A 9827-nucleotide genomic window follows, 5' to 3' on the forward strand; every position below is an offset into this window, starting at 1 on the left:
CATGAGATTTAGCTCCTAATTTTTGAGTAAAATAAAATTCTATGGTGTAAGAGCCAGCACGTGCCCAGCTGCCCATGGTTGCTTTCTGGACGGCTTTCTACCCCTGGGAAGTGATGGAATAGGAACTCAGGGTGCCCTTACCCTCCCCCGTGACCTGATCCCTTTCTTTGACTAGCAGACCCCCACCTCGGTCAAATTAGAGCACCAGATGGTTTTCTTCTCAAATCTAAAAGCAGTACACTTTCCACAGGCTGGTCTGTTTCTCTGCCACTCTGAGTTATCTGGAGAGCAGAAACCACCATCTGTCAAAACAAGGGGACTCATCTAGAAGACCTCTAAGGTCCCTTTGGCTCTGACACTGTATAGGGTTCTCTGAGAATCCCCACCTGGAATTTACCACCACCTGGGAATTATAGGGTATGTAATAATACGGTGACCAGCAGGTGGCGCTGTGTTCCACCCATGGTGATGGATGGTTTGAAAGGGAATGTTGGTGCCTTTTGTGTCACAAGTTAATGTTAAGATGCTAATGTTTTAATCCAAATAAGCACTGATCTTAAAATAGGAAGATATGCACTTTCCTCGCAGGAGATTTCTGCCATAAAGGCAGTATCAAGAACCACTGAAGAGCCAACAGTGTTGGTCTTACCAAGTTAAGACTTTATCCTGATTGGAAGTAGAGGCCCTCTCCGCTTGAGAGAGCAGAGTGGTTGGAAGCTTGATTTATCTCCTGTCAGCTTTCAGGGTAATTTGACTGTGAAAGTGTGAGTTTCCTGGACAGAAAAGGGGCAGGTATTAACATTGATTTTAAAGGAAAGTGAGTTTAACGTCTGTTGTATCACAAATCAGTGTTAAAACACTAACTGTAACCAAAATAAATGTCTTACAGTACATAGAAATGGTCTTTTTTGGGTCTTTCTTATCTCTGCTGATTTTCTCTGATGCTCTTATGTTTGCTTTTTTCTAACTTTCAAAAATAAGTATCATCTAAAAATTAGCCCTTCCGAGTTCATTCTCAGTCCTGTGATGATTAGTTTTACGCAATAGATGTTGGCTAAACATCTTGCCACTACCAGAAATTTCCCGTGATGGGAATAATCTTCTTATTTATTTAATTTCTAAAAGATTGCAGCTTTTTTGAGGGATAATTGACTGGAATAATCTTGACTAGAGAGGCCCATCCTAAATGAGGGAGGTAGATTTACGTTCCTAAGAAAGTAGGAGACTGGGTGGCCCTTGGGTGGGCCCTTAGGTGGCATTTGGGGTTTGAATGGTCCTACAAATGGGCAGCCCCCAAACACAGCCCTGCCCCCAGATGCCTTCAGTTCTGCTGTTAGCATTTATCTCCCTTATGATAAGCATTGGCTTTTTTTCTCTGATAAAAAAATCTCAAGAGAGTTGGGTGCCTTTTCTCCCCGACAGAAATAACTCTGTCTGGGGTGCCTGGGTGGCTCAGTCGGTTAAGTGTCTGCCTTCAGCTCAGGTCATGATTTCAGGGTCCTGGGATTGAGCACCGCATCTGGCTCCTTGCTCAGCTCAGGTCATGATTTCAGGGTCCTGGGATTGAGCACCGCATCGGGCTCCTTGCTCAGCAGGGAGCCTGCTTCTCCCTCTGTCTGTTGCTCCCCACTGCTCATGCTCTCTCTGTGTCTCTCTCTTTGACAAATACATAAAATCTTAAAAAAAAAAAAAGAAGAAAAATTCCACGCATACGTAAGTACCCATTCGTGAACGTGTGCATTTAGAGATCTCCATGGAAAACGTTCTGCACTTTGCTTTTGTGCTTAACAAATAGTTATTTCTCGGGGTGCTTGAGTGGCTCAGTGGGTTGGGCCTCTGCCTTCTGCTCGGGTCATGATCTCAGGGTCCTGGGATCAAGCCCCACAACGGGCTCTCTGCTGAGCAGGGAGCCTGCTTCCCCCTCTCTCTCTGCCTGCCTCTCTGCCTATTTGTGCTCTCTTTCTCTCTGTCAAATAAATTTAAAAAAAATCCAAATAGTTATTTCTTAATTAACTTAATAACTTAATTATTTCTTAATTAACTGGGCACCACTCAGGTGCCCAACAGATAGTTATTTCTTAAAGTACCCTTCATTTCACTAGCTACTTAGCATTCCGTTGTGTATGGTGTGCTGTGATTTCTGTATACTCTAATTTCAGAGGTCCAGGCTGCTCTAATGAGCACAGAATGTCGAAATGACACTTAGGAATAACAGTTGCAGTTTGTCTGCTTAATATCCTCTTAATTTTTGTTGTCTACTATGATGGCACCGTGTCAAATACATCCCAGTACTCAAATCTAAGGAGGATTGTTCTGTGCTTCTTGTATAATTTTATGGGGGTGGAGGGTAGGGGGGCCCTGCCTGGCTGGCTCAGTGGGAGTGTGGAACTCTTGATCTCTGGGTCTTGAGTTTGAGCCCCACGCTGGGGTGTAGAGATGACTTTAAAATATATATATATAATTTTATAGGGGTGGCTTGCCCAAGCCTAATTTTTAGAAAGAGTCCCTGAGCCATGGCCTTCTGAATCGATGACCCATTTATAAGAAGTTCAAATGCACAGAGATTCTGTTTTCGAAGTCTACACTAAAATGGGTTAACTTAGAGGCAACGCAATGAATGGGTGGTCTCCGTTTCATTAAAATTGGAAACACACCACATTTAATTAATGTGTGTGTGTGTGTGTATATTTTTATTTATTTTTATTTAACTTTTACTTTGGGGGTGCCTGGGTGGCTCAGTCGGCTAAGCATCTAACTGTCTTTGGTTCGGGTCATGATTCCAAGGTCTTGCTCAGTGGGGAGTCTGCTTCTTCTTCTCCTGTTCCCCCTGCTTGTGTTCTCTCTCTCTCTCTCAAATAAATAAAATCTTTTAAAAAACAAATTTTACTTAGTTAACATACTGTACAATATTGGTTTCTGAGTAGAATTCAGTGATTCATCACTTAGATACGACAGTCAGTGCTCATCATAGCAAGTGCCCTCCTTACTACCCATCACCCATTTAGCCCATCCCCAAGCACCTCCCTCCATGAACTCTCTCACTAAGAGTCTCTTGTGGTTTGTTTTCCTCTCTCCTTTCTTTCCTTTATTATATTTTTAAGTAATGGAAATGTACGTATTTTAATATATTTTTATTCATTTTTAAAAGATTTTATTTATTTTAGAGAGAGCATGCACACGAGCAGGGGGAGGGGCAGAAGGAGAGGGAGAGAGGATCTCAAGCAGACTCCACTGAGGGCAGAGCCCAGCAGAGGGCTCGATCCCACAACCCTGAGATGATGACCTGAGCTGAAATCAAGAGTCGGATGCTTCATGGACTGAGCCGCCCAGGCACCCCATATATTTTTTTTTAAAGATTTTTATTTATTTGACAGAGATCACAAGTAGGCACAGAGGCAGACGGAGAGAGAGAGGGAAGGAGGCTCCCTGCTGAGCAGAGAGGCTGATGCGGGCTCGATGCGGGGCTCGATCCCAGGACTCTGGGATCATGACCAGAGCCGAAGGCAGAGGCTTTAACCCACTGAGCCACCCAGGTGTCCCCAGGCGCCCCATCTTTTTAAAACCATAAGACATCCGTGTGGAAATGTGGAGTTCTAAGAAACCTAGTCTGAAAGCCCATGAATAGGACGGCCTTCCAGTGGAACGTTCCCGGTGCACGGAGCACTGGGGCAGCCTCCCTGAAAGGCAGGAGGGCAGAAAGAAGAGAAGAGTTGAAAAGGAGAATGGAGAGCAGAGGGCAGGCACAGCTGGGCTTGGAAGAGGGAAGTCAGTCTGCAAACACACAGGGAGACAGAGCCTTTCTTTGGCCAGACTTTACTCATTCTCTTTTTTTCAATTGGGCCCCGACATTTGGACTTCTGTGTTTGTGTCCTTTTTGTCCCATTTAAGCCAGAATCCCCCCAACTTCCACATCTGATCATCCTCAATATCAAATCGGGTTCTTCACCCCCACCATCCTGCAGGTGAAGTCTGAGGGCCAGGGGCTGCCTTCGGCAGGCATCAGGTTGGATTGGTTTATTCCACCTTCCCTGCTCCTCTTAGGAGTTTTCTGGCCACTGACCCTACCCTGCTCCTGGGCTACAGATTCCCACTTTCCTGTTGTGGTTGGAGCTGAGCCGGGTCTCTCTCCGCCAGTGCAAGACCCCAGTGCAGAGGTTCCTATCCCCAGAGGCCCCCCTTGAGCAAAGTCATCTTTACCATTTTTTAAAAAGATTTTATTTATTTATTTGACAGAGATCACAAGTAGGCAGAGAGGCGGGGAAGAGAGAGAGGAAGGGAAGCAGGCTCCCTGCTGAGCAGAGAGCCCGGTGCAGGGCTCGATCCCAGGACCCTGAGATCATGACCTGAGCCAAAGGCAGAGGCTTTAACCCACTGAGCCACCCAGGCACCCCATCTTTACCATTTTTTTTTTGCTTTGAACATGTTTATTTTTGTATATTTTGAAAATTGAAATTTTCAATTTCAGACACATAGAAATATTTTTATATATAAAATATTAGAAAAATAAAAATATATAATATATTTTTATATAAAATAAAATTTTAAATTTATTTTATTTTATTTTTATATAAAATAAAATTTTATATATATAAATATATTTTTATATATAAAATATTAGAAAAAATAAAAATATTTTTCTAATATCAAAATAAGTATCTCTTTGGTAGAAAGAGATACTTATACTTACTCATATGCTATCTTTAATTTAAAAAAATTAATCAAGAACTATGACCTAATAAACTAAACAATACTATTCTTTGTCCATCCATTTGTCCTCACTGTAGAGCTTTAGAATATAGTTCTATACACATCTCCATATCTACAAAAGAATTAAGATACCATATCAAAGATGCCTACAAGTTATGGAGAATTAGTTGGCTTAATCACTGACATATATGACATAAACCAGCAAAAAGATAGGACAACCTAAGATATGGGACAAATAAAGTAGAACATTGTCATTAAAGTCAAATAATATGAAACCAATCACATCATCTAAATTTGATGCATTAAGAACAAAGTATCTTTAGAATGATTGTATTTAGAATTTAGAATTATTATGTGCCCATCTTTACCTTTTTTGTTTTTTTAAAGATTTTATTTATTTATTTGACAGACGGAGATCACAAGTAGGCAGAGAAGCAGGCAGAGAGAGAGGAGGAAGCAGGCTCCCTGCTGAGCAGAGAGCCCGATGCAGGGCTCGATCCCAGGACCCTGGGATCATGACAGGAGCCGAAGGCAGAGGCTTTAACCCACTGAGCCACCCAGGCGCCCCTCATCTTTACCATTTTTAACAAGTCTCACGAATACTTTTTTATTTCGGGTTTGCAGACACGGGCCCTCCAGGCAGAGGGTGGTAGCTTGAATGACGGTTGGGGATGAGCTGGGACCCACCTCAGAGGGCTTGGTTACCGGAAAGGACATGGAAGCACAATTTTGCTAGGGCTGGGGGAACCATTAGCCCATTCTAAGCGTGTGTGTGTGTGTGTGTGTGTGTGTGTGTGTGTGTGAGAGAGACAGTGCTCTTTGAGACTCTTTGCTTTGTCCCAGAAGCTGCTGAATGAACAAGTGGAAGAGTTCCACTTTCCACCTGTGCCAAGACACTAACACTCTCCATGGAACAAGCTCTCAATTCTGAACAAAGACAGGCTGAATTGGGGCGCCTGGGTGGCTCAGTTGGTTAAGCATCTGCCTTCGGATCGATCAGGTGCTCAGGTCAGGATGCCAGGGGGTCCTGGGATCAAGCCCCATATTGGGCTCTCTGCTCAGCGGGGAACCTGCTTCTCCCTCTCCCTTTCCCGCTCCCCCTTCTTGTGCTCTCTCTGTCAAATAAATAAATAAAATCTTAAAAAAAAAAAAAAAAGACAGGGTGATTTGGATGTCCCTTATCGCAGACAACTGCTTATAAACAGATCGCCCTCCAAATCCGGATACTCCCTTTTACCCTGACCTGTGGGAGCAAAGTGTGTGTAGAAATGTAGCCCATAAGGGGAGCCCTCTGTTCCCATGAACTACAGACAGATGGCTTGAGAAGCAAGTAGAGAGATGCCCCTGGAGGCTTCTTAGAGATCAAAGATTCTAGAATCCCAAGGGTTCAAAGGAGCATAACTTCCTTTCCAAACTTGACCTGTCCTTCAAAGTGTGGTCCTAACGCCATATCTTCCTGTCAGAGCCCCAGATCCACCCCAGGCAGAAGACACTGCTCTCCTTTCTGAAGGCGCATAACACCCTGTCCCTTAAAAAAAAAAAAAAAAATGCAACTGAACCTTTCCTCAGTGGCACTAACCCCTTTCTTCGCTGAAGAATTGTTTTCTTTCCCAGTACAGGAGTTCCTGGAGGGGGAGCGCGAATCAGTTCACAGCTCCTGGTGGGAGGGGCTGGGGTCTCGCTTCATGAAATGTTTAGCAAATGGACATATGAACAGGCAGCTTGGTAGAAAGGAGAACCAGCAAATCATCATGTAGAACAGCAACCTTGCTAGGTACAACTGTTAAATTATTAAATGCAATTTAAAGATTTCTAGCCCAAACCCAGCGTTGGCCACGTGGAGGCACATACCACTATGGGCTAATTGTGCCCCTCCAAAATTCATATCTTGAATCCTAACGTCTAGTACATCAGAACAGGACCTTATTTGGAAGTAAGGTTGTAGCAGATATAATTAGATAAGACAACGTCATTAGGGTGGGCCCTAACTGAATATGACTGAGGTCCTTATAAAAAAAAGGGGGAATGAAGGCATAGACAAGTGAAGATGCCCTGTGAAGATGAAGGCAGAGATTGGGGGAAGCTTCTAGAAGTCAAGGAATGCCAAAGATTGCCAGTAAAGCTACCAGCAGCGAGGGCAGAGGCATGAAACACAGAGAGCACAAAGAGCCTACCCTGCCAGCACTCGGATCTCACTGCTCCGCCCTCCAGAACTATGAGATGATGCAATTTTGTCCTTCCAGCCACCCAGTTTGAGGTACTTGGTTTTGGCAGCCCCAGCCAACTTAGGCACACGTCTACCTGTATGTCACTGGTGGGACCAGGGACCTGGCTGAGCTTTCTGGGAGACAACCCTGCAAACCACGGCCAACTGTTCACCCTCCCAAACCCATTGTTCACTTCTGGAAATAACCCTAACTTTTTTTTTTTAATTATTTGGTGGAATATTATCCAGCAGTAAAAAGGAACAAATCGTTGATACATGAAATAACTAAGATGAATCTCGAGGGCTTCATGTGAAGCGAAAAAAGCCAGACCTACAAGGTTACATACTATTTGATTCCATTTATATGACATTTCTGAAATGACAGATTAGTGGTATCATGGGTGAAGGGAGAAGATGCAGGGGGCATGGGAAGAAGGTAGATACCATTATCAAAAGAAAACAAGAGTAATCTTCATGGTCACAGAGTTGTTCTTTATCTTGGCTGTGATTGGATACTAGAACTTACACATGTAATAAAGTGACATAGACTGAAACACACACACACACACGCATGTGTACATGCATATTGGTGGGTTGTTCCAACGTCAATATCCTGGTTATATTGTACTACAGTTTTGCAAGATGTTACCGTTGAGAGTAACTGGGCCAAGGGTACATGAAATTTTCCTGTTTTATTCTTTGCAAGTACATGTGAATTTACAATGATCTCAAAAGTTTAACTCAAAAAATTACTTTGTACAAGGAATCCATTCATAGCATCCCTACTGAGGCTAGGCAAGCATTGGAAATAACCTAACGTACCCGCAACAGATGTCAGCTAAAACCCCGGGGGTTTAACTCTGAACGATGACAAGCTCTCAAACTGAGTAAACATAAAACTGGATTAGCATGAAGTGAAAAAGCAGATGATATCCTAGCAGGTTCTCTGTGAGCCGTTCTGGGAAGAGCAGGGCTATACCTTGGCAGAGAATAATTCAAAAGGATGGACACACTTCATGGGTTCAAACCCACTGGATTCTTCTCTTTTTTCTTTTAACAAAGACCTCAGTTCCAAATAAAACAATGAAATGAAATAAAACCCTTCACCATCCTCCCCCCGCTGGCTCTTCCTTATGTCTCCAGCAGAGGGCAGCAGCGCTTCGGGGATGGGCCCCACAGGCTCCGGTTCAGGCGGTTGGGTCTGTCCCTTCCACCAGCAGGTGGGGCTTCAGCGTCCAGATCGCGGCCGCTCAAAGTCTCCGGCCTCGGAATTGCACTTTTCCCAAATCTGAGGCAAGAAGGCAGTTGTCCGGCCATGATCGGGTTAATGGTCCACATTCCAGAGCAAGGGAAAAGGGGGCTGGAGGGTCAGAGACAAGGGGAGGGGGCGCAGAGGGCCAGCTTCTCACAACACCCACGGGCTCTGTTGGGAGAGATAGATCACGTCCAACAATGGGCACAGCTGTTTTTGTCTGCCCCGAAGGAAGCTGACTTAGGAAGCAGGTATCAGAGAGGGCCCTTCCTGCAGGGACTTCTGTCTGGCTTGTAAAACTGTCAGAGCAGCTGCATTTATGTGTGGAGTGATGGATGGTGGAAAGGAGGGACAGACGGCTTCAGATGGACACAGCGGCTTACAAGTCAAGGCAGGTGGCAAAGGCCTCCGCGAGGCTCTGCAGGTGGGGCGTGCTGATTCATTGCCCAGTGGAAATACCAAGGGGACCTGGGCCACAGCCCTCTTCCCTGCCTCCTTTAGGTCCAGGAGTCCGGTGCCCCTCCTCCTTCACCGGCAGTGAAATCTTCTGATGGCTCTCCTTTCTTTTCCTGCACCTCGGGTGTGAACCTTCCTCCCCGGTACCTCTACCCCTCCCCTCGCTCTGCTCCGGGGCCAAGGTGGTAGTTCCTTTTGGTTTCTTTGTGGCTAGCCGGACCTGGGATGGCTTCGTGGAATGCGTCCCAAGCATACACCAGCAAGGTTTTCTATATAAGACTCAAAGCTCTTTTTGAGGACTAGAGACCCTAGTCTTAATGGACTAGAGACCAGAGAAAAAAAAGAGGAGATGAAGAATCAGCAGTAAAAATTCTGGCCTTGGCTTTTGCTAAGAAAAGGGATTTTGTGCTCTCCATTCCTAACCACAGCCTGGCCAGGGAAATGACTGCCTTTGGTACATGCGTCTGCAAGCAGGAGTGAGTGTCTTGGCCAAGAAGTGCCTGTCACCGTGCGCGGAAGCCCCAAGATCTTCTTGGGCTCCATCACCAGTGCCCGCTGATTTGCTCATCCTGGACTTGTAACCAGAATCCCGCCTCCTCGAGCAAGCAGACGCCCTCCCCTCCTCATGGCTTTCCAGTTTTCTCTCTTGCCTTCCAGAGGGTTGCCAATAAGGGGCTTTCTTGGTCAGGATAACCAATGCTGAACCTCATGGAATTGGGACCAGTGAGATTTCTTAAAAAGCCTCCTTCTGCCTCTGCCTCGGTCTGTGGAGGCCAAAGATAGAGACCTTGGGCCATTTGTTGTTGGGGTAACAAATGAACTTGGCCTGAGAAAGGGACTTGGCGAGGCTTAGCTCTGTGGAGGGCTCAGAGCCATCGTTTTCTTTGTGATGCTGGTCCACAGTTTGTTTTTGAGAAAGCCCAAGAGGACCAAGGAGGTAAAGATTACGAGCTGGAGCTCATTTTGATATCTGAAAACCGCAGCTGCCTGCACGTGGGAGGTGCTGGAGGGCAGGCTCGCTTCACACACCCCTCTCTCTAGGTCACCTAGGAGCACCAGAGCAATGTGGGAGTTTGCTGTGCCTGGGAAGTCTTTGGGGAGGGGTTGCTGTGAGCACACCCTGTTCCCTCCCACTGGGCTGAGAGAAATGTGGGACCAGCCCTGCCCCAGCCTGTCCTCATTGGTTGGCATCAGGCAGAAGGGGCT

Source organism: Lontra canadensis, unplaced genomic scaffold (genome assembly GCF_010015895.1).
Source record: "Lontra canadensis isolate GAN:19392208 unplaced genomic scaffold, GSC_riverotter_1.0 scaffold218, whole genome shotgun sequence".
In the NCBI taxonomy this organism is placed as follows: domain Eukaryota; kingdom Metazoa; phylum Chordata; class Mammalia; order Carnivora; family Mustelidae; genus Lontra; species Lontra canadensis.